The sequence below is a fragment of the Solanum verrucosum genome, unplaced genomic scaffold (assembly GCF_900185275.1).
Source record: "Solanum verrucosum unplaced genomic scaffold, falcon-dt-bn FXZP01000086.1, whole genome shotgun sequence".
Classification (NCBI taxonomy): Eukaryota; Viridiplantae; Streptophyta; class Magnoliopsida; order Solanales; family Solanaceae; genus Solanum; species Solanum verrucosum.
In genome coordinates this window covers 1,544,526-1,571,110 of record NW_026020100.1, presented here as the reverse complement: position 1 = coordinate 1,571,110, position 26,585 = coordinate 1,544,526, and the positions used below count along the sequence as shown (strand labels likewise).

Here is a 26,585-nt window from a genome sequence, read left to right as displayed (position 1 = left end):
TTATTTTGCCTAATTCTTTTAATATTTATCTAACCTCATTCTTCATCCATTCAAAATCTAAAGTACTCGAAAAACTAATTTTACATAAGAAATAATAAGCATTTGTCGAGTTACCTTAAATTTGAACTCTTGGTAATCCCTCGAAGGCACCCGCTTGTGGAGCTACTTCGGTCTGGCCTCAAGTTCAGGTGCCATATGCGTCTGCACACGCTTGAACTAGTTTTCTAAATGCGTCTGCTCCAGCTTTTTTTATGAATGATTTTGGTTGAGCGATTCTCCGAATTAGATTGACTTGACTCAACCTCTCGGCAGGCAACTCTTTCTCAGTTCTGCTCTGGAAAAATTGTCTTTCAGACTTGTAAATCAAATGAACTCCCCATTGTCTTGTAATTTTCCTTTGAATAGATGCCTCGAATAGGCCATATTGGTTAAAGTCTCTAACTTCTGTGTCAGACAACCGCAGTGAAGAATGAAACGGTATGTAGGCAAAGCAAACACACCAGCCATAACTTCTAGACATGGTACTAACTTTACATTCTTTCTCCAGCACTTTAAGCTCTTCTGGATGATTATTACATATCAATTTGGCTTTGATGAAAGTATTGTCATACTTCCCTGATAGCCCTGAATTAGGATCGTGGAAACCTGCCCCCATGCAAGTGACACAGCATATAGCAAAGCCCTTGAACCTATTATCATACCAATCCTGAGGCAGTTTAAGCAAGATTTTTTCCTCAACACTCTGATATTTAAACCATGTAGGAATTGCACTCTCAGGAAAGATGATAGCGTAATTCATCCAATGACGTAGACTCTCTGAAAGAAACAATCTGAGAATCTTATCCAAAACCAAGTTATCATTGCTCTTTTCTGTATATGATTGTTGAGTAAAACTATAGTTGGTGAATGAGACCAAATACAATCTTGGGTATATCCGCAGAGCTAGAATACTTTGTATGGCCAGAAAATCTTCTGCATACAGTTCCTCTATATTTTGAGGAAGTTTGGGAAGTTTCTTAAGTTCATGACAGTGTGTTATGTTGAGATATCGAAGTTGACTAAGTTGACTGATGCTATCAGGTAGAGAAACAAACTTGTTTCTGCTCAAGTTTAATTCCACTAAAGCAGTCAAGCATGTAAGATCAAAAATCTTGTCACCAGATAAAATGCATCCACTGAGATCCAAACTTTTCAATTCCTTCAAACCATCATATGCACAAGAGAATATCATATCTGTAGCAAATTCAGACTTTATCTTCCGTTTCCTTTTTAGTGATAGGATTTTAAGTCTGTTTAGCTTTATCATAGAATCTGGTAGTCGCCGAATGGCAGTGTTTCCAGCATAAAGCTCCTCCAACTCTTCTAGATCACCCAGGCTTTCTGGAAAAGTCGCCAGATTTAGGCAGCCTTTAAGAATCAAAACTTTCAGTTTTCTCATCGTGCTAACACTGTCTGGAAGTCTTACAAGATATTTACATGAACGCAAATCAAGTAAGCTGATGCCAAAAAGCCGTCCTATTGATGATGGCAGTTCCTGAATTGCAGTACATCCCAAAAGAAGCTCTGATAGTAATTCCATATTCCCCTGAATTTCTGGAAGAGCTTCTAATTTCTCTCAACCAAAGAGGTTGAGGCTCTCCAGAGATTCCATTTGAATACTGCTCAAGAAGAACTTGAGATTTCTACAGTTCTTCATGTTCAGAGAAATAAGCTTTTTGAGATTGTCAATGGATGGATGAACCTCAACCAAGCTTAAACAACTTTTCAGCACAATTCTCTGCAAATTTGGCATCTCAGAAAAGTTGGGTGTTCTGAGTAAATTTTGTGAAAAGCTTAAATTGAGAATTGTCAACTTGTCAAATGCCTGCTTATAAAAAGGTGAAGAATAAAAATGTCAGTTTTAACTAACTCTTTTCTGTAAAAGAAAATTCAATGCTTAGAGCACTGTCAAGAAAGAGATCAACCAATACCTTTGGTTCCTTGCAAATTTCAACAAGAGAACTAAAAGTCATGTTGAGCCCAACAAGGTTTCTTGGTTGAAAATTTGCTGGTAAAGATTCAAAACTGTAATAAGACCAATCAAGCCATTTCAAGCTACTGGGGAGAAATTCAATAATGTCAGAAACTGGTTCATAATGTCGGACCTCCTCCTCTTTGACAATGAGTAACCTAAGACAAGGCATATTTCTGAAAGCTTTGCTCCACTTGCATATATGTTGGTCTGAGCCAATTGGAACCATTATGCCTTTAACCGACTCTGTCCACTGAAAAGAAAAGAAAAGAACTATGTAAACACTAAACCGGAAATCACATCAAACAGTAAGACCTATTATACTTTGACAAAGCATAATGGCCTTAGGGAAACACCGACTGATTTACATCTGGCTTCCATTTGGAGCTCAATCAAATAGTTTTCTGAAATCTGAATTCATTAGATATTGCTTTCTATTATCATATTACTCGGTTATTCCCTAACCAAAGATGCATTCTCCAATGAACTTAAGATTCTAGTCCCCTACATTAGAAAAAGCTCTTCCCTAAAATTCCTAAAGTTTACTTGCTTCTTCAACTTGAATGTTAAGTGCATACATGGAAGCTTTAAAAGAAAATTCTTTCAAAAGTTCTCCATGTTGGGTAGCATCTAAGAATTGTTAAACCACAAAAAAGAAAAGCTATAGTGAAACTTATCAAAGGATAGTTTTCCAAACTACTTAAATATAGTACATCTAATTCTAGAAATACTGTATTATGCTTCAACTATTTCCTCACTAAATTCTCTTCTAAGACGGATAAAACTTTGCAACAATCTAAATTACAAGAAAAATGTTCTTCTCAAAACAATACCAAGTTTCATCAGTCAAATTAATTCTCAGACAAATAACAACATTACCGGAAAAAGATGCTATGAAGAATTACTTAGCAAGTAAAAGTAAATTGACATCACTCACTATCTACAGATAGTAAAGGAAGTGTTCACTAAGCTGTTCCATTAAGACAAATGAAATGAACGGACACATAGACAGTTTTTCTTAGCAGCTCAACGGGGTAATTCCTGAATTTAATTCAACTCAAGGCTGGAATCTCATTCTTAGAAGGAACTTAAATGTCTGGGAAGTGGAAATATTATGTCTTTTGTTTCAGCTGCTTAGCAACATAATTTTGGGCAATAATAAAATAGATTCTATCATATGGAAGGGACATCCACAGGTCTCTTTACAGTCAGAAGTTGCTACAGTTTGTTGGAAATGGTTTCTTGGCCTTGGAGAAAGATCTGGTTTAGCAAGGCTCCTTTGAAGGTCTCTTGCTTCACTTGGATTGTGGCTAGGGAAGCTTGTCTTACTAATTCCAACCTCCAAAAGAGGGAATTTCAGCCTTGCAGTAGGTGCCCACAGTGTGAAGAACACTCTGAAGATGTTGGCCACCTCTTCTTGCATTCTAGAGTCGATCACTAGTCAGTTGTGATGCATGTTTTAGCAATATTCGGCATGTCTTAGACCATGCAAAAATCCATTTTTGAGCTACCGTAATCCTGGAAGACTTTGGAATACCATTTCCCAAGCCATTTGGTGGACCATATGGCTTGAAAGAAATAGCAGAATTTTTTAAGGCAACAAAAGGAACAGATGTATATTTTTGCCAGCTTTCTGGTGTAACCTGGTTATCGTACATGATGAAGATGCAATCCTAGATACAATAGAGGATTTTCACAATCTGTAATTATGTTTTGTGGCACTGGCTTAGTGCAAGCATTTATAGAATCTTTAATTACTTTTCAAAACAGAAAAGTAACTAAAGTTTGTGGAGTTGAATTGTGATAACACACAAAATGCACATTAATTTTACTTGGTTCTTATTTTATTGGCAGGAGATGTTAATACTCAAAACAAATGAGAGATGCAAGCTTGAAATATAGCAGGACCATGCACATTCAGACTTACAAGAGCATGCTCGTGGCCAAGCTGTTGCAATTGATTTAATTAAGAAACATCCCATAGCATAAGGTTCACATAAAGAAAAATGTTCTAGCCCTAAAAGGTTGTATACCTCGATGTTTATTGTCTAGTTTTAAGGACTCCCGAATAAATGCAAAGGAAAATGACAAATCTCAAGCATCCTCAAAATGATTAGAGGACACACATACCTGATTTGTGGAAAAAACAGTTTCTATATCATTTTCATGCCATATTCGACTATGATTCCATGGTTTGTCCTGATCAACACGTGCCACTTGCTGACCCATTTGTTCGATCAAATCATGCATCTCAACCATTCCCTCTGAAATATAAATAAGTGACTTTTTTGTAAGGACGTCCAATCCAATCTCTGATTTGAAGCCAAAACTATTTAGAATTGTTATCACGTCATCTCTCCATTTTCCCCTGAAGAAGCATGCAATATCAAGAAATATATTCTTATCTTCGTAGGCCAATCCATCTAGACTTAAGCTGAGCTGCTTAACAATTTCTTCGTCTCCAGTATCTTTGAGTCTATCCAATGCACTTCTCCAGTTAATTATGTCTCGTGTGTGGAGAAAAGAACCCAAGACCTCAAGAGCTAAGGGTAAGCCTTTAGCATAATCTACCACAGACTTGGAGAGTTCAAAAAACTCTTTATCGGGAGTTTTTCCTCCAAAGGCATACCAACTAAAAAGTTCAAGAGCCTCATGTTTAGCCAATTCAGGGACAGAATATAACTCGCCGTGGCAACGAAGTAAATCTGCATTTCTGGTTGTTATAATGATTCGACTGCCATCACCAAACCAATCATGCTTTCCAACTAAATACTTCAACTGGTCGCCATTATCCACATCATCAAAAACAATTAAAACCTTCCTGAGGCAAAGCTTTCTTTTTATCGTGTCAGCTCCTGCATAGACACTTTGTATATCCATAGATTTTTCGTTTAGGATTCTTGAAAGAAGTGTCATTTGCAAGTGTGTCATCCCATGCTTCTTTGAATCTTCTCGAACATTTGCAAGAAAACAAGACCCTTGAAACTGGTTAGAAATATTGTCAAAGATTTTTCTTGCAACAGTTGTCTTCCCCATGCCACCCATCCCCCATATCCCACAAAACGGACACCACCTAATCCAACTTTCAACAACAATTCCACTCCACCAGTACGAGATTCAATTCCCACTAAATACGTCTCATTAGCTGAAACTGTGTGGTGCAAATTTTGAAATTTCTTGTCTATAATCTGGTCAATACAGTCTGCTTCATTCCTGTGCCAAGTAAAAATATAATAACTAATAAGAAAGGTAGTGAAATATATTCAACATTAAGCAGAGCCCATATTCAATGTTATTCTTCTTTAGAACTTGTATAATATGTGCGAAGAAACAAGATAGTTCAAGTAACATGAAATCATGTTAATGTTTTTACCCTAAGCTGTCCTTTGTGCCACCCATCATACAGATTCCAGCATACAAACATTTTCATTCCCATTCTGAACAAAGATCACACTTTGTCCGAACAAGATGCAATTCAAACCAGGATTTCATCATTATGTAGTCAGCGTAATGCAATTTGAGTTGTGTTTACCATGAATTGAAAGAATTGTGTGGAGATAGATGTTGACATGTGAAAACAAATCCAAATTTTAAAAGGTGTAACATTGTTTGGCGAGCTTTAAATTCTGAATAAGACAAAAGAAATTTAAAAGATAAAGCAAGATTTTTCCAGACAGTGAGACAGATAGTCATCTGTGCTTGTCACTCTACTAGTGCCAAAGAAGATAGTCTAATTTGGTAATTGGTCTAATGAGCACATGACATTACATATACATTGTGTTTTAGCCAAGAAGCAGGAGGTCAAGATCAACACAATCTAACTTCGTAATAACAAGTTTAATACATTTGAATCAGTATAATCATTAACCATAGAGGTTCAAATGATTACGAACAAGCGAAGTGCTAGATTTTGGAACTCTGCTCATATAATATTTGCACTGAGCTCTTAAGTGCAGCTAGAGCTATGGTCAAGAAACACTTTCAAAGTGCTCGCTCAAGTTTAATTGTAAGTTCTTCTGTGAAGAAAATGTTCATTTGTTGTTTGTGATTTCTTTTCTACTCTACTCTTCAAACCTTTTCCTTAGATCATTAAATAAATAATTTATTTAATAAAATCAGCACTTAGTGTTGTACATGTAATAATGATATAGGAGTTACAGAAAACTCAAACTCCTTTATGACTCTGCTAGGAGCTGAGAAGCTCTCTCATATAGCCAGCATCATAGATATTCTCCAACCTACATGAAAATGCTAACAAAGAGACCCATTTAAACCTAAGCAAGAGATATACAATAATTTAGATGCATTTAAACTTAAGCAAGAGATATACAATAATTTACTCTTGAAACATTTTTGATTTCTTTCTATATAAATAACCCACCAAAGCACGCTGGGATCAATTCCAAAATCCTTTTTAATCTGCCACTCAGTCCCTTCCTTTCCAAGTAGGCATCATCCATATTTGAGATGCTACAAGATAGTGTATGTAAAGATGACCTATATTCCAACATCTCTTTCACACATAAAGCAGATATCACATATACAGGGGCCGAATTTACATGTTAAAAATTGAGCACATAACCCGTGGTCTCTTTGTAAAACTAGATAACTTATGTATATATTCTCTAAAATTGGTATAATATTATGTGATGACACGTGTGCTACAAGAAGGCTAAATGGTGCACTTGGTTAAATGTTGAGTTATTTACGTAGAGGACTAGGAGTCAGTTACAGCCCTCACCACTGTAAGTTGTTTTGTGTTAATACAACTTCACAAATGATGGCAAACCAAACCACAGATTGAGCTTTTAATCAGTTTGATAGCCCTTTCGGTGAAGATGGAGATAAGATTCAAAAACTCATAAACTAATACAATTACACTTTTATTTACTTACATATTAGCAGCTTTACCAACAACCCATCCTGCTCTATTGGCTGCTTTACAAAGAGCATCCTTCCACCTCTGCACTTTCCCCAAATCACTACCCTTGAGATCTGCCTCGTGCTTAGCCAATGCTACAGCAACGCTATTACTTGGCCTGCGTAGATCTGATGGATCAACATTGTGGAATATTGGGATCGCTTCCTGACCCTTCTTTTCAACACAATCCATAATTTTGGTGAGCTCCTCCAAGCACCATTTGGACGAAGCATACTTCTCGGAGAAGACGATAATTGCAATTCTGGATTCTTCAATGGCTTTTAGTAGTTCTGCAGAGATGGGTCTTCCTCTTTCAAGTTTCTCATCGTCTTTGAATACGTTGAATCCTTTCTCTTCCAAACGTTTGTAGAGATGGGAAACAAAATTATTGCGAGTATCTACGCCGCTAAAACTCAAGAAGGCATCGTATATCCATTTCTGGTTCGATTCTTTCTGGGAATCCATGGTGTAATCTAACGAAGAAAAAGAAGATGTGAAGCAAAAACTTAATGAACTAAAGTAAAATGTGATATAATCAATTATCCATTGACTAGAACTAAAGGAACAGAGTCAACGGGTCAACATTGCATGTCCTCCATTTTTTGTGCAGTATTTGGGTGTGGATGGTATTGAAAAGTTCGGTTCCATAATTTTGGTTTACGTTTTTTAAACTCAAAAAAATATTATACTATATTATATTAATTAATTTAGTATGGTTGGTATTTTATAGGTCGATTTCAATATTTTACGGTACATAGGTTATTATAGTTTGATTAACTTCAAGTCTTCAACTTACATATATATTCTTATAATAAAAAACTATGATTTTGACTTTTTCATAAACGTCTCAAATTTATCATATTAATATCTTACACATGTAAAAATTCAAAAGAAAGTACAAATAATTCTTTTGTTAATCAATCACCCAAAAAAACATTTAAATCAAAATAGAATAATCAAATTTCAACATCTAAATAATTAGTATTTTATATATTTGCTAGTATTATATAGTTACATATAGATGAATTTTATATATAACTATATAATTCGATATGATATTAGATATTTCAGTATTTTTTTATAAATACCAAATATCAAAACGAATATCAAGCTTTTTAATAATGCATATCGATACCATATCAAATCATAAAATCCAAATTATAATGTTAAAAATTCAAATTTCGATGTGATATTCGAGATCTACATGCCATACCCACCCCTATTCAAGATTGTTTTGATAACCCACCTCATACAATTTTACGTCTTGTATTTTAGGTCCCATAACTAAAATGAAAAATGTAAGAGATGAAAGGCATAAAATAAATAAGATCTCTTTTGCTTTTAGCAGTTGGATGAGACTTGAGTCTTTAAGGTCCTTTCATATTTCTCTAATATGTAAAAAATGTAAAAATATAAATAAGACATTAATTTCAAGAAAAGAAAATTTTCATAAACTATATCTTATTATAGCGATGTCAGTATTTAAGGAGATTCTAATTCTATTACGTATATATAATTTTGATCGTGATATTGTAATTTTTAATTTAAATATCAAAGTTTTAATTTATATGTTGCAGTTTTCATATTTGAATAATATAGTTTTGGTTTGGGTATTATATTTTCAATTATATACTATAAGTATTTTCAAACTGAATATTATATTCTTGGATCAAAGGTGGAATATTGAATACTATGGTTCTTTTAATATGGATTTGAATAATTATTATAAATTTTGCTTGAATATTCTTGCTTTTAATTTGAAAATATCCCTTGTAGTGTCGTTCTTTAATTATATATTTGAGTAATGATAGGTTTACTTTATTTTCATCATAATTACTAAATTTCAAAGATAGTGTCACACAAGATACAATTACATTGTTATTAATTACAATAACAATAATTACAATTAAGCCTTGATCCAAAATCTATTTTTATTGAAATTAGTACTCCCTTTGTCCCTAATTACTTGTCCACATTTTCTTTTTTAGTTGTCACTAATTACTTGTCCATTTTGACAAATCAAGAAAGGAAAAATGTTTTTCACCTATTATACCCTCAATTAATTACTTTGAAAAAGGTAGAACTTCTTAAAAATATTAAGTTTCCAATTCATCCACTTCATAATTAATAGGGGTTGTTATGCCGTAATTTTACTATCTTTAAAAAAAATCACTTTTTGAAATGTTCTAAGTATAAAACAATTTGAGAAAAATACTTAGAAAGAGTCGCCACTTAATTTTTTAAAGGAATTAAGAAAACTTATAATTTAAAAAGACTCTAACAGATTAAGTCTTTAAAAATTTAGAGAAAATGGGTAAGAGGTTCTTAATTGCTTCAAGAAGGTTTTTAAGGCATTTGAAGCGCCCGCTAACATGCGGTTATCCTATGACTTAGATTAAATATTCTGTCTATTTTTTAAGAAAATGGTTAATAATAATAATAATAATAATTTACAACATTCTGTTAAACTTGAGAAAGTAGTTAAATACCAAAGTTACAGGATCACTGACCCGGCGGTAGTCCACCCAGTCATAGGTCAAGCAAGTCAATATCCTTAGAGGTAGTCCAACTACACAAGAATCGAAATACACAAGAATTTTAACATAGTTTCTCAGACTGCATGGTTTAATTGTTTTACCCAAGCAAAGGGCCTGTCAAGAAGCTAATACATACTTTTATTGATCCCATGTGTCTGATAGTTCTAACCGGGTATGAGGTGCCCTACTTGTCAAACTCTTTTTCGGGCTAAAAGCCACGGCTCATTAGACGGAGTCACAAAGACAAAACCAATAAAAGTAGTACTAGATCCAACTGTACCTCAATCTTAGAACCAAGTCGAGAAGCCATACTAAAATTCCTCTATATTTAAATAAAGCTTAGATCCATTCATGGTCTATTTAAAGGAGAAGTTAGTTATCCGACATAGATATAAATTTTTAGCCGGACATAGTCATGCCTCAGATCGGAAAAGATAAGAAAAGTAAAAACAAGAAGAATGAGAAAAGAAAGTACCTTGTTGTTACCAAACCACACATTTTATTACTCCGGCCAAAGTCCGGAAAGCTTACAAAACTTAGAAAGAAAAGGTTTACAAGAAAAAAAAAAGTGCAAAATGGAAGAGAAGGTTTCTAAAACCTGCCCTCAATTAAAGAAAAACAAACTTATTTATAGGAAAAGGAAGCATCTTTGTACAGGATATTGGTTCTCTATCTGGGTCCTGGTAACAGTATATCTACTATTGAGCTACAGTGGTTTTACAGTAGCGCGTGCCTTTTACAGTTCCGGATAAGCTTTTACACTTCTTTTCCTTTTACACCTTGTCTTTTAGTTTTGCCAAAAAATCTTTGGCTTTCTTTAGTGCATCTACCGGCCTTTCTTCTTCATATGGTTGAGCTTTGTGCATATCTTCACTTGTTTCACTACGTATTGATGAATCTGATTTTGCGTAATGAGTTAGATTTAGAAGAATCTTTTTCTTTACTTCTTTTAGGTACTTCATAATCATTTCATCTTGTTCTTCTTCATCATGATTAAAAAAATTTCTAGCCATATGTTTTACTGTGGTTGAGTCATCAGTCATAATTTCTTTATTAGGAATCGATTATAATCTTTAATGGTTTTTGTAATTAGATCCAGCAGTTCTTGTCCATATATAGACTTTGTTTGAGGATCTTTCTTCATCAATTTATCCCAAAAATTATTGTAATAAGTTCTGTATAAGCAGGGGATTTGTTCCTCAGTGAAATCTACTTCCGGAACCCATTTATGAATCCATGGAACAAAGAATTCTATAAAAAAAAATATTTGTTCAATTTGTTGAAAATAACAAATATGTTCTTGATGATATAACTTGTTGAGATCTGGGGGAAACCTTGACCCATTCTTTGTATAACTTGAGAAATGGTTCGGGCAATATTTTTATTGTTGGTCCGTGGTATGACCACCAGTTTAAAAACCAATTTGGTATAGGGTTGAAAAATATCTTGGCACATACTTTAGTAAACCAAGTATGTTTGTGCCTCTCATTGTTATAACAGAGGACTTTATTAAATGCCTGGATATAATCCCAATAGGTAAAGTTTACCATAACTTTGTTTAGACTAAATTGTCTTTCAGTCATTGAGAAAATACCCCAATCTTCAATATGAATGATGTTTTTTATAATCATCTTAGACAAGTTATAAACATTCTCACTTGTATTATATCTTGAAAAATGTTAAAATTCAATGCCTGTGCTTATTAGAGGAGTTTCATAATAATTTCGAGTTTTGTATGACTCACCCGGGAAATAGAGCCCATTTACTAGATACCTTTGGAATATCTTTCAAGGCTCTTCTCTTCTCTGTACGTCATAATTTTTTAAGAGAAATATCATTTCTCTTTTTTTTAGCTTTTCATATATTTTGATATCATCAACATCTTCTTTGGCTACTGAAGTAAAAGTATCACCTTGCTTTTGTGTTAAAAATTCTTGTAGTTGAGCATATAATAGATCACTTTCTGAAATATCTTCCAGATGTATTGAAGAGGCTTTCTCTTGCATTCTAGAGCTTGAGTTATATAAACTCATTCCTCCTCGTTGTAAAATTGGAGTATTAGATGATAAAGATCCATACGACGATCTTGATGAGCCTGGGGATGATCTTCCCCTTCCTCTTGGGTTATGTCCCTTTCGTCGACCCTTAGTTACCCAAGGGTTTTCCATTCTGCAAACAAAACATCGAGATTTATTCCCAATAAGCGTCATAATAAGTATTAGCTTCTTCTATTGATTGGAACAGATCCATCATCATTCCATCTATAATTTTTCAGCAAATTAGTTCCTTCAAATCTCGATTAAGAGGAAGAACCTTTAAAATGGTAATCAATCTTTTTTCAGTGTGAAGAAAAGAGAAACAGGAATATCACCATTCTCTGAATAACTGCTATATTCACTCATTTTGAATGTATTCTTTAGATAGAAAGTCTGGGAGAGAGTTATCACTTCCTTTCTTATATAGAATTTCAAAATCAAAAGGTGCTAGCTGTGCTTGCCATCTTGCAAACATTAATTTTGATGCATCGTGTTTAAAATCTTTATTAAACATATATTTGACTGATTGAGCATCTGTTTGTATCACAAATTTTTGATTGTAAAGATCATCCTGAAATTTTAAAACACATTTAACGATAGTTAACATTTCATGAGCTACCGTTGCATATTTTCTTTGCGCATCGCTCCATTTTCCTGAATGAAACCAAATAAGGTATTCATTTTTATCATGCAGGTTAATTTGTTTTAATATTCCACCATAACCCATATTGGACGCATCCGTTTCCACGATCTTTGGCCAAGCAGGATTAGCAAGGGTTAAACAGGGCAATGATTTAACTCTTTCTTTAATAGTAGTTTTACTAGATCTGTGAGACTATTAGTCCAAGGCTTTTTATGATCCTTTTTTAGCCTGTCGTATAACGGAGCTAAATCGTGAGGCAAATTTTTGTAGAAGGGATAAATGTAATTTAAACTTTCCAGAAACCGCTGCAATTGCGTTCTATCTATAATAATATCAGGAAAGTTTGACGTGAATTCAATAGATCGCTAAATAGGAGTAATTTTTCCTTGACAAATCAAGTGACCCAAAAATCTAACTTCTGTTTGAAAAAGATTCATTTTATGTTTAGAAATCACCAAACCATTTTGAATAACTATTTTCTTAAAAATATCTAAATGCTTAATATGCATTTCAAGGGTTTTTGAATAAACTAAAATATCATCAATATAAACTATGATGAAATCCAGATAAGGATTGAAAATATCATTCAAAATCTTTTGAAATTCTGAGGGAGCATCTTTTAACCCAAAAGGCATTACATTTCATTCGTATTGTCCAAACGGAACATTAAATGCCGTTCTATAAGAATGATCTTTAAATATTTGGATCTGCCAATATGATTATGCCAGTATGATTAATTAGAGCTTGAAAAGCTATTTTAAATTAATTGAAGAATAAAAAAAAAAAATTGACTAGAGATATTTAATAAAAGTGTAAGAGTTGATAAAAAATGAATTATATTGAAATACACTAACATAAAGAATATAATATATCTTTTGGGGAATGTAATTAAGTTAATTAATAATTTAACGATTAAATAAAATTACACAAACATCACAATTAAATAATTTATGATTGGGCTTCAACCTTGTTTTTGCCCTTTGAAATCTTGTGTATACACCAAGTGTATACTGTTGTATATGGGTAGTGTCTTGGCCCATTTTCCTGTATATTGAACCGTATACCAACTGTATACATTCTACTTTGACGGCTCCAACCTGTATTTCATTTTTGGCCACATATTTGCTGTGCTAAACCTGTATATCAGTGTATATAAGATATGTATACCAATGTATACAATCCATTTCTTAGCTCCATGACTTGTTTCAGCTTCCAATTTCTTTGGACATTGACGGGGCTGACTCGTAGGAATTCAACTAAAAAAAAATGCAAGGAATGAGTCCCAAGTAAACTCGGATTGTTGTCACATGCAACATAAAAATAAAAATAAAAATAAGGATTAGAAAAGAGGCAAAATAAATCAAGGATACAATCATGACTTAACCAGGATCATAGTCTTAGCAAAACAGGTTAAAAATAAAATAAAAAGAATCTTATACGCAACTACATGTACCCATGAGAATACATAATCCACCTACTGCCTAACAAGTTGGAATACAAGACTAAAATCATTTAAATGTTCAAATTGATATGATGTTTCAGAAAACAATAGTATGGGATTCCGAGTAGACATTTTATCTCAAATACATATTCACAACAAGACACACATCTTGAAGGCACAACTCTTATAAAAAAAATAATATAAAATTAGTCCAGCTCAACCAATATATAAGAACAAGAATAAATGATAGTTAAGGAAATTAAGAGCAGTGATCTATCAATTGATAATTCTAAACATATGGCACCAAATATGTTGTAGTAATAATAGTAACATGAGACTTCAATGACCCATAATCCCAAAGTAACAGTGATGAAAATGCAACAAAGAGCTTACCACATTGAAAATCCAATAATGATGAGTAAATGAGGAAGGAAATTATGCAGAGACTATGACATGAAATATATAAATTTGAATAGGAAACATGACTTTAAAGGAAACAATATGTCTAGATTAGAAGATCTAAACCAAAATGTAAGTTAGGACTCTTTTCCGAATAGATCTAGACATATAAGATGGATGGAAACATTCATGAATATAGAATAGCATACATAAGACACAAAAGACAATGAATAATTATATGTAGCAGCAATACAGCAAAGTCATCAATAATACATATGAGAAAATGCATTAGTGACTGGAAATTCAAAACGAAAACATGTTCATTACCACTCCTTCCTAATTCACATATGGCCAGATTAACCCGAACTCAAACAGAACACATATACAACTAATTCATTGAATGTAAAATCAACCAATATGAGATAGGAGAAGAGAGGAAGTTACCTTTTTCGGGGAAGCGAGACCGGGAGGACGAGCTGAGAGAAGGGATTCTTCTACCACGAAATCTCAATACGAACAGCAAGCCAAGAATTCCCAAGCAGAATCTAAGCGGCGAACTTCTCGAAACTTAGGATTTTGAGTATAAAATGAGTATTGCCAAAGAACCAAACTCAAAACCTGTCCACATCACTTGAGCATGGAGAACTATTTATGGGGGGAAATTGGGCGATTAAGGGGGAAAATCCGGATTGAAAATTTGAATTCCTTTGCCTCTGTTCAAGGCAACAGCAGAAGAGATTCAGAAATCCCTAAAAAGGGGGAAAGGGGGAAAGGGGGACGGCGACGTGATTGCTGCTGCAGGCGCCACTGCTTTTCCAGATTTGCCGGGATTTGGACTCTGCTTGCTAGAGAAAAAGACGTTGGCGTACAGGGTGGGGTTGCTGGGTACTGAACTTCGAGGAAGAAGAAGAACGCATAAAGGGTCGGGTTTTGGTATTGTTGTTGGATCGTTGGGAATTGTTGTGGAGAATTGGGTTATTTGGAATTGAAAAATGGGTTGCTGATTGGTGTTGTTGGGTAGGCTGATTGCTGGAAAAAAGACCCAAAATTGGCCTGAAAGAGTTCCTTGAAGTAATTGGTAAGCAAGGGGTTGGATTTGGGAGAAAAAAGACCCAAAACTTAGTGTCAAATGGGTTTAAGGTAAGGTAAAAATAAAAGACGAGCTAATATAAATTAATTTGGATAAAATTTAAATAAGACGAGTTAATATAAATTAATTAATGATCTTCTTAATCTTAACGAAATAAAATAATTAACTTGATTATAAATTAATTAATTCAAAAATATAAACAGCTTAAACTAAACTAATTAATAAGATAATTAACTAAAAATGTAAAATCCTTTGAGATGGATTTTTAAATATTTATAAAATGTACTAATTATTTTAAAACATATTTATTATTTGAAATATTATAGAAATGACTAAAATTATTTTGACCACTTGTAAAAACATTTTGAATTTTTATAAAACTAATTATTCCGAATCTTTTGAAAATTGAGAAGCTCAAAAATTAATTTATATTGTGGAAGGTCAAAATTGGGTGTCAACGGGTAAAATGGTAAACTCGCTATATTAATTATTGATTTCTTAATAGGTGTGTCAATTATATAGTGGACAAGTAATTAGGGACAAAGGGAGTATATGTATTGTCTAAACATATCTATACGTTTAATAGTATCAAATGGATATCAAATTAAGTTTGAAATTATACTTTCAATCAAATAAATTAAAGGATAAATTTAGAATTAATATCTCGGATGGTCACTCAACTTTGAATAGTTCACTTAGAAAGTCACTTAACTTTGAGTTGTTCACTTAGAAAGTCACTCAACTTTGTTTTATAACTCAAAAGTCACTAAACTATTGGTGTTTCACTTAAAAAGTCACTCAACTATATATATTTCACTTAGAAAGTCACCCAATCAATTTGAATAACATTTTTATTAAATTTTGTAAAAATACAAAAAATAATTAAACTACTTTTTTAAAATAATAAGAGTAAATTTTAGGAATAGCAACATAAATATCATATTAGCGTTCTATAGCTACGGTTTTGCTATTTACATTCCTTGCTATGGAGCATCTGATTTGTATAAATTGAGTGTCTTTGTCTATGAAAAATGTGTTTGTATATGTATATGTTCTTCGTGTTAGGCTAGAGTGGGGAGCAATATTCTGAGAGAGAGGAGAGTGGCGAGCAAGATTAGGAGAGAGAGGAGTGAGGTGAGCAAGAGAGGGCAGAGAGTAGAAAGAGGTAAATTGTATATGTATATCAATTAGATAATTGTATAGATGTAACTACTATGTATATGTATATTGTGTTTGTATATCTGCATAAAATTTGAATTTGTATATAATTGAATCGAGTTAAAATATTTGTATTTGTATATTAAATCTCTCTCTCGCTTTATACAAACAAAAATTGTACATTGTATTTGTATAATTTGTATTTGTATAAAGCGAGGTACAGAGATAGAGAAAGACAAAATAGAACTGGGCAGAAGAAGATTTGTATTAGTATAATTATAATTTATAAGTGTATATGATGGAGAGATATGTATTTGTATATACAGTCTCTCTCGTTTTATACAAATACAAACACAATTTATACATTTGGGTTTGTATAAAAGTGAGAGAGGCGAGGGAGAGATTTAGGGGAGAGAGGCGAGAATGACAATGTATTCGCTACGAATTAGAATTATATGAGATTGTAGCTATAACATTTATTTTGAATTAGTAGTTTGCTAAAATGCACAATTTTCCCAAATAATTATAAGATGCTTATTTCAATTATTTTATTGAATTTTGATGAAATATAGTTTTTGTTTTTTCCTATTTAAAAATAATAATAAAAATTTGCTACTGTGCGTTTTTTTTTAATTACTTCATATCAATTCCAACCTCTTTATTTTTGGAAAAATTATAGAAATCCCACATTTTAGTTTACTTATTACCATTATCCCCTATAAGTTTTACAAATCTCCAAAATTCCCTATTTTCGCGCATCAGATTAGTGTATCAACACCAGATTAGTGTATCTCGTGCATCAGATTAGTGTATCATGTATAAAATGTACATTAGATTAGTGTATCATGTATAAAATGTAACGTATCTTACTTAACGGTTAATGTATCTCGTGCATCAGATTAATGTATCAACACTTATATTATTGTATCCGTTTGAGAAATTTCTGTAATTATAAACTTTTAAGGGATAAATTGTAATTTTACCTTAAAAGTATGTGATTTCTGTAATTAGCCCAAAAATTAATGAGATAAAAAAGATGGGAATACAATCAATTATCCATTGACTAAAAGTAAAGAAACAGTCAACGGGACAACTTTGCCCCAGTTCCTTATTTATACGTCTCACAATTTAGGGGCGGAGCAACCGGTCAGGTTCATACACTCTTCTACGGCAGAAAATTATACTAATATGATTAAAATAATTTTTTTTATATACATATAGTAGATGTCGAACTCCTCTAGATAGTTTGTCTGCCTTTTTCTTTAAATTTTGAACATCCTTAATGGATTAAAATTGATACATGAACTACTTATACTTATATTCTTTAGGTTCTAAATATTATTTTGGATAAATATATACTTATTTATTAATTTGGATATTTAATATAATAATTTTTTAAATAATTTCTCAACTTATAAATAGAATTGTCATTTACAATTATAAAAGACTTAAAAGACATTTGAAAAAGATGATCTCTACTTACGTACATTACTTGTATTTTACAGCAATAAGCAATTCTTTGATCACCTTAGATTTTAATTATTTGATCCATTATAAAAATTTAAACTATTTGATTATCGGACAAAAAGGCCGCCATCAATGAAGATTTTTTTTCATATTTAAGTGTGTCTTAAGATTTTGTATTTCGTGTGATATAATTCAAATATAATTGGATAAACGGCCAAATATACTCCTCGTATTTCAAATACACATTAGAATACCATTGAATTGCTATATGCATAGACACTTTCAATAATTACATGTTATGTCCTACTTTAAAGCCGAATACAATGTATATGTCTTGAATATAAATTGTATCTGAGATATAATCTTGCTTAAAATTGCATCATTCACTTTTTTCTACTCTCCACTCTCGTTCTTTTATTCCTCTCCATCTGTGAATATGTGTTTTACAATTGCAGTTTTAAGTACCATATTGCATGTATATGATGTTGCAATTTTAAGTACTATATTGCATGTATATGATGTATAGGTATATGTGTGTATGTGTGTTTTATACTTACTCTCTCTGTTTCATATTAGTATGTTCATCACTTTTCATTTTGCACAGTACTTAATAAATCATAAATAAAAATATAATTTTTCTAATTCACTCATTAAAAAACTTCTTGAAATTTTACATGGAAAAATTACAGAAATCTCACCTTTTAATTTACTTATTACCATTATCCCTTATAAGTTTTACAAATCTCCAAAATCCCTCATTTTCGCGCATCAGATTAGTGTATCAGCGCTTATATTATTGTATCTCGCGCATCAGATTAATGTATTATCGCTTATATTATTGTATCTCGCGCATCAGATTAATGTATCTGCGCTTATATTATTGTATCTAGCTCATATATTAACGCTTATATTATTGTATCTCGCGCATCAAATTAATGTATAAGCGCTTATATTATTGTATCCGTTTGAGGGATTTCTGTAATTATAAACTTTTAAAGGATAAATTGTAATTTTGCCTTAAAAGTATGTGATTTTTGTAATTTGCCCATTTTACAAACAAATATGAACACTTTCAAAAATAATTAATTGCAATGGTAATATAGAAAAAAATTAACTAATATTTTTCTTTTTAATTTAGTAAGGTGGACAACTACTGTGGAACAACTATTTTTAGTATAATGATCAACTAATATGGAAAGAAAAGAGTATTTCATAACATACATATACATATCAATTTTACTGGATACAATGATTTTAGAGCAAGTCATATTCTTATTTGGTTGGAGAATTTCAATTATTATGTATCATTTATGCATGGATATAGATATATTTGGAAGAAAGAGAATTGTATCGGCATGTATAAACTATTTTTCCTGATTAAATTGTTTTAAGAAGTGTTAAATTTGAAAAGATAATTAAGACCTGAAAATGTATTCGACAATTCATAGTTACTAAATACACATATACACATATGTATCTCTTCTAAATGTCACTCATCTCTCATAGATACATAGATGCACATATACACGTATATATCTTCTTAAAGATGTGCACTTGTCCATCATGAAAGAAAGAATCCTAGGAAAAAAGAAAATCTTCATTGATTTATGTAATTTTATAAAATTATTATTAGGTTGAATAGATGAACAAGTTATGTTAGCTTAATCGTATAAAAAAAAATTTCACCCTTTTTTTTTTTTACCCTTTCAAATCCGACCCAAAAATAACATAAAAAAAACCTCTTGTTTGTTTGTTTGTGGAACAACCGTTTAGTTTGTTTTCATCATAATTACTAAATTCTAGAATAGTAGTATCACACAAGACATGATGTCATTACAGTAACATTAATAACTATAATTGGGCATTTTCATCCATTTTTTTCATATCTACCTAAAAAATGTTCAAATCGGAGATTTTTATCTACCACCATTTTCGTCGTTGCAGTTGGAGCCTCTACGACATTTTAAATTGGTGCATTAAGATCATGTTCCTCCTCGATTATCATGTTGTGAAATATAATACATATATTCATTATATCATGTAACACTTTCTTTCTCAAAAAACGTGACAGTCCTACAATAATTGCAAAACATGATTGCAGAACTCCGAATGCACATTCAACATCTTTTTGGCATGATTTTTGTTTCATCGCGAAATATTTCTTCTTTTGGAAACGTGGATCACAAATAGTCTGAACAATTGTAAACCATTTAATTTTGTGCATTCTTTACAATGAAAATTATTAATAAAAAAATAAAATTATATTAAAGTGACAATTTTAAAAAAAAAATTGAAATATTATTAATTCTAGATAAAAGTAGTATATATTAAATAATAAAAATTTTAAAATATTATATTATATTTAACTGGATCACTGATCTGGCGGTAGTCCGCCAGGTCATAGATCAAGCAAGTCAATATCCTTAGAGGTAGTCCAACTACATAATAATCGAAATACACAAGAATTTTAACGTAGTTTCTCAGACTGCATGGTTTAATTATTTTACCCAAGCAAAGGGCCTGTCAAGAAGCTAATACCTACTTTTATTAAGCCTATTGTCTGATAGTTCTAACCGGGTATGAGGCGCCCTACTTATCAAACTCAATTTCAGGCTAAAAATCACGGCTCATCAGACGGAGTCATAAAGACAAAGCCAATAAAAGTAGTACTAGATTTGACTGTACCTCAATCTCGGAACCAAGTCGAGAAGCCATACTAAAATTCTTCTATATTTAAATAAAACTTAGATCCATTCATGGTCTATATAAAAGAGAAGTTAGTTATCCGGCATAGATATAATTTTTTAGCCGGACATAGTCACAGCTTAACTCAGAAATAAAAACTTGAAAATAAAAGGAAGTACCTTGTAGCAAACAACACACTTTACTATTCCTCCGGCCAAAGTCCGGTAAGGTTACAATACTTGAAAATATTTTACAAGTGGGGAGAGAGAAAGAAAGAAAGAAAGAAAGAAGGCGAGAGGGTTTCTAAAACCTGCTCTTCTTTAAAGAAAAACAAACCTATTTATAGAAAAAAGAAAGCATCTATGTACAGGATATTGGGCCCCTATCTGGGTCCTGGTAACAGTGTATTTACTGTTGGTGAACAGTGTTGCTACAGTAGTGCGGGCCCGCTACCGACGCGCCTAAGCTTTACACTTTGTCTTTTAATTTTGCCAAAAAATCTTCGGCTTTCTTCAGTGCATCCACTGGACTTTCTTCTTCATATTGTTGGGCTTCGTGCATATCTTCACTTGTTTCACTACGCATTGAAGAATCTGATTTTGCGTAATGATTATATTTAGAAAAATCTTCTTCTTGACTTCTTCTAGATATCTCATAATCATTTCCATTTGCTCTCCTTCATCATGATTATAAATTTTTCTAGCCATATGTTTTACGGAGGTCGAGTCATCAGTCATGATTCATTTATTAGGAATTGATTTATAATCGTGTACGGTTTTCGTAATTAGATCCAGCAGTTCTTGTCCGTATATGGACTTTGTTTGAGGATCTTTCTTCATCAACTTGTCCCAAAAAATATTATAATAAGTTCTGTATAGACAAGGGATTTGTTCCTAAGTAAAATCTACTTCCGGAACCCATTTATGAATCCATGGAACAGAGAATTCTATAAAAAAGTATATCTGTTCAATTTGTTGAAAATAACAAATATGTTCTTGATGATATAATTTGTTGAGATCTGAGGAAACCTTGACCCATTCTTTGTATAACTTGTGAAATGGTTCGGGTAATATTTTTATTGTTGGCCCGTGGTATGACCACCAGTTTAAAAACCAATTTGGTATAGGATTCGCAAATATCTTGGCACATACTTTTATAAACCAAGTATGTTTATGCCTCTCATTGTTATAACAGAGAACTTTATTAAATGCCTGAATATAATCCCAATAGGTAAAGCTTACCATGACTTTGTTTAGACTGAATTGTCTTTCAGTCATTGAGGAAATACCCCAATCTTCAATATGAATGATGTGTTTTATAATCATTTTAGAGAAGTTATAAACATTCTCACTTGTATTATATCCTGAAAAATGTTGAAATTCAACACCTGTGCTTATTAGCAGAGTCTCATAATATTTCCGAGTTTTGTATGACTCACCCGGGAAATAAAGCCCATTAACTAAATACCTCTGGAATATCTTCCAAGGTTCTTCTCTTCTCTGTATGTCAGAGTTTTCTAAGAGAAATATAATTTCTCTTTTTTCTACCTTTTCATATGTTTTGATATCATCAACTTCTTCTTTGGCGATTGCAGCAAAAGAATCACCCTGCTTTTGAGTTATAAACTCATGTAGTTTAGCATATAATGGATCACTTTCTGAAATATCTTCCAGATGTATTGATGATGAAGCTCTTTCTTGTGCTCTAGAGTTTAAGTTATATAAACTCATTCCTCCCTTTTGTATAATTGGAGTACTAGATGATGAAGATCCGTATGATGATTTTGATGAACTTGGGGATGATTTTGTTTTTTCGCGAGTATAACTGCCTTTTCCTCTAGCCTTGGTTATCCAAGGAGGATCCATCCTACAAACATAGCATTTAGTTTTAATCATTTAAGAAGTTATATTTTTAATCATTCAAGAGGTTATAAACTTCATCACAATAAAATCTTTCATAAAGCTCTTGTTCAATCATGTAATTATTGACAATATCAATCACCATTCTGTCTATAATTTTCCATAATATAAGTTCCTTTAAATCTCTAATAAGAGGAACTGCCTTCAAAATCGTAACCAAATCTTTATCAGGAAAGAAGTCAAGAAAACCCATCAGAAGAAAGATATTCCCTTGATAAGAAGTCTGGGAGGGAGTTATCACTTCCCTTTTTATATTGAGTTTCGAAATCAAAAGGGGCTAATTGTGCCGGCCACCTAGCAAAAATTAACTTAGACGCATCATGTTTAAAATCTTTATCAAACATATACTTGACTGACTGAGCATCAGTTTTTATCAAAATTTTTTGATTATATAAATCATCTTGAAATTTTAAAACGCACTTAACGATAGTTAACATTTCATGGGCTACCGTCGCATATTTTTTCTGAGCATCGCTCCATTTTCCTGAATGAAATCGAATAAGATATTCATTTTTATCATGCGGATTAATTTATTTTAATATACCTCCATACCCAATATTAGACGCATCCGTCTCTACAATCTTTGGCCAAGCAGGATTAGCAAGGGTTAAACAAGGTAAAGATTTAACTCTTTCTTTAATAGTCTTTACAAGATCTGTGAGACTATTGGTCCAAGGCTTTTTATGATCCTTTTTTAGCCTGTCATATAACGGAGCTAAATCTCGAGATAAATTCTTGTAGAATGGGGAAATGTAGTTTAAACTTCCCAGAAACCGCTGCAATTGCGTCTTATCTGTAATAATATCAGGGAATTTTGATGCAAATTCAATAGATCGCTGAATAGGAGTCATTTTTCCTTGACAAATCAAATGCCCCAAAAATCTAACTTCTGTTTGAAAAAGACTCATTTTAGGTTTAGATATGACCAAATCATTTTGAATAACTATTTTCTTAAAAATGTCTAAATACTTAATATGCATTTCAAGAGTCTTTGAGTATACCAAAATATCATCAATATAAACTATGATGAAATCCAAATAGGGATTGAAAATATCATTCATTATCTTTTGAAATTCTGAGGGAGCATTTTTTAACCCAAAAGGCATTACATTCCATTCGTACTGTCCAAATGGAACATTAAATGCCGTTCTATATGAATGGTCTCTAAATATTTGGATTTGCCAATATCCAGATTTTAAATCAAATTTTGAAAAGATATTAGCATCATATAATCTGGTTAATAAATCTCTTTTATTAGGAATAAGATATCTAATCCATTTGAAAAATTTATTTAAAGGTTTATAATTCATAACTAACCTGGGAACACCTCGTTCTTTTTCTGCTGCGTTATTAACATAAAAAGCAGTACACGACCAAGGTGATTTGGAAGGCTTTATCAATCCCTTTTGTAATAAATTATCAATTTCCTTTTTGCAGAATTCAACCAATTCGGTATTCATCTGACAAGGACGAGATTTGGTAGGGATATTTTCCTCAGAGAAATCATTTTCATATGGAAGAGTTACAATATGCTTTTTCCGATTCCAAAAGGTACTAGGATGATCAACACAAATATCAATGGCCATTTTTTCAGAAATGAGTTTAATTTTTTCCTGTATTTTAGCAGATTTTAAAGTATCGAATATATTCATACTAAATATCTCAAGTTGTAAATAATCAACATGCTTTTGTTTCATTTCAATTAGAGCATTAATATCTCTAGAAATAGGCTCGGTGATAAAAGTATAACTAATATCTTGATTTTTATAAGTAGCAGAAAATCCTTTAGCATTTATATTAGTAAAAGGATAAATTGCATTTATAAAAGGAGTTCCTAGAATAATAAGAGGGTATAACTGATTTTTTACTAAGAAAAAGAAGTGAGGAATACAAACTTTATTCTGGCAAATACGAGTATTAGATAATTTATACTTTATATCTAAAGCATGACCAGATGCAGATTTAACCATATGAGTTGTTTTTTCAAAATATTTAGTAGGTACAAGACCTTCTTGAATGCAACTCACATCAGCGCCACTATCAATCATAGCAATGTTAGTTATAGAAAAAGTATTATCAATTAATATAGTACATTTAACATACCATTTATGAGCTGTAACAATTTGCATCATTCCTAAAAACATATTTTGTTTCGGATCAATATTCAAAGTGTTGGCAAGAATATTTTCTTCAGCAGTAGATTCATCATCAACCTTATTTTTTCCTTTGTTATTAGCAGACTCAATCTGAGTAAGACGGTGATCATAAATAATATGATTTTGTTTAAGAAATTTAATTTCTTCCTTCAAATGTTCAATTTCTCCTTTTAAATCATCAAAAGAGGTATCACGAATAACCATAGTTTGTTTAGAAGAGAGTCTATTATGAACTTCAGACAAGGAGTAAGGAGCAGAATAATTAAAATAATCGTTAACCTTTTTATCACTAGGAATACTAGTTGAAGAGCTAGTCTTACTAGTAGCCAATTGAATGATCTTTTCACGAAGAGTATTATCGGTAACTTCTTTTAGAAGTTCTATCACATTGTCTGCAGTGATAGTGAACATATTCATGTCTTCAAACTGAGATTGCAACTTGTAAAATTCATCATGTTTGCAGTGACAAGTATCACCATGACATTTGCAACCATCATTCGAATCTTGTTGAACCTTACTAGATGACTCAGGTTGCTCATCCTCCGTTGCATAACTTGCTTCAGAATCATCATAATCTGATTCGGAACCCGAAGTATATAGAAAACTATAAATCTTCTCTTGAATATCGTCATTAAGTTCTAGAGTCTTAAGCTTTTCTAGCTTACAATTTGGAGCTATATGCCCAAATTTTCCACATTTATAACACTTAATCTTATCAAGATTTCGCTTGGACCTATTCTTGGTAAATCTATGAGATTTACGATGAGTCCTACGCTCATCTCTTTCTTCTCTAGTCCTTCTTCTAGATCTACTTTTCTTATGATGAGATCTATGATATTCTGATTTAGAAGTTTCTCGGTGGGTGCTTTTTGGAGCATCCGGTAAATCGAATTGAGTACAAAAATCTCCTAATTGAGACTTTTCTCTAAACTTATCCATCTTAAGCTGTCTTGAGAGTTTTAACTCATTGCACAAATTTATGTCTTCTTGCGTACAAGCCCCAATAAGCTTTCCATAAGTGAAATCACTATAGGGAATAATTCCTTGTGAATTTCTAAGAGTCTTTTTTACTCTTTCTGCAAATAAAGAAGGTAAGTCATCAATAAATTTGGCTTTCCAGAATTCTAAACCATTTTCGGGAAGTTCCATTACCCGACTTAAATAAGTGTCTTTATACCATCTAAACTCACCTAAATGTCTACATCTAAGACCATTTAGAAGAGATCTAATGGTTTCATATTGATTGGTAAATCTACCACTAAAATGTTCAAGAATAGTCAAAATAAGTGTATACACAGCGTCTTCTCTATTTTGAACAAGGGCAAAGCCTAAATTGTCATGACCTTCATTTGCTGCCTTAGCATTAATTACTGCTGCTCTGGCATCAGAGGGCATATAATTATCCCACCATCCTCTTAGTTGACCGGTAAATCCTGCAATAATCATCTTGCAGATGGTCCTGTCAGTGTTATTGACACTTTTGCAAATAGTAGCATACATAAGCATCCTATGAACCATAATCGTCAACTGCCTATCAGTTAGCCCATCGAGATTCCATTCATAAATCTCACTTCCACTATAAGAAGTGTTAGTTTGATTCCAATTTCTTTCCTCTATTAAAACATCTTGAGGAGTAGGCCTGAGATAGTAATAAGTTTGCATGCTAGGTTTTCTAGCATAAGCAGTATTACCACTATTCTTCTTTGGATACTCATGAAGTTTATTAACTTCCATTTCCATTTGAGTTTTGAAGTCAAAAGTGGCTTCCATCTCATCTGCAAAATCTTCAGCGAGATTTATCGGTTTCGCACTTGCACCAAATTGTGAAAACTTTTTATCAAGAAGATTTTCAAGGTCGTGCAAAGGTCTAAGAATAAAATCCTGAATCTCAGGAGGCCTTTGAATATGGATATCAGGTTGTTTTGACGAAGAAGCCTGTTCCGAAACTTGTTTCACAGATTTTAGCTTACTATCAATTTGAATAATCAGATTAGACAGGTTATCTAATTTTTTGTCTAGAGAACAGATATGTTCACCAATAACTTTGACATATAGGCCCAAATAATTATTTTGAGAAATAAGATGATTAATTTCATTTATACTTACTGCGGCGACATCATTA

General features: G+C 32.2%; 1 pseudogene; it reads right to left on the bottom strand.

Moving 5' to 3' along the window:
- LOC125824975 (TMV resistance protein N-like) lies at nt 1-25,981 on the bottom strand (annotated as a pseudogene).
- Nucleotides 25,982-26,585: the final 604 nt, after the last annotated feature.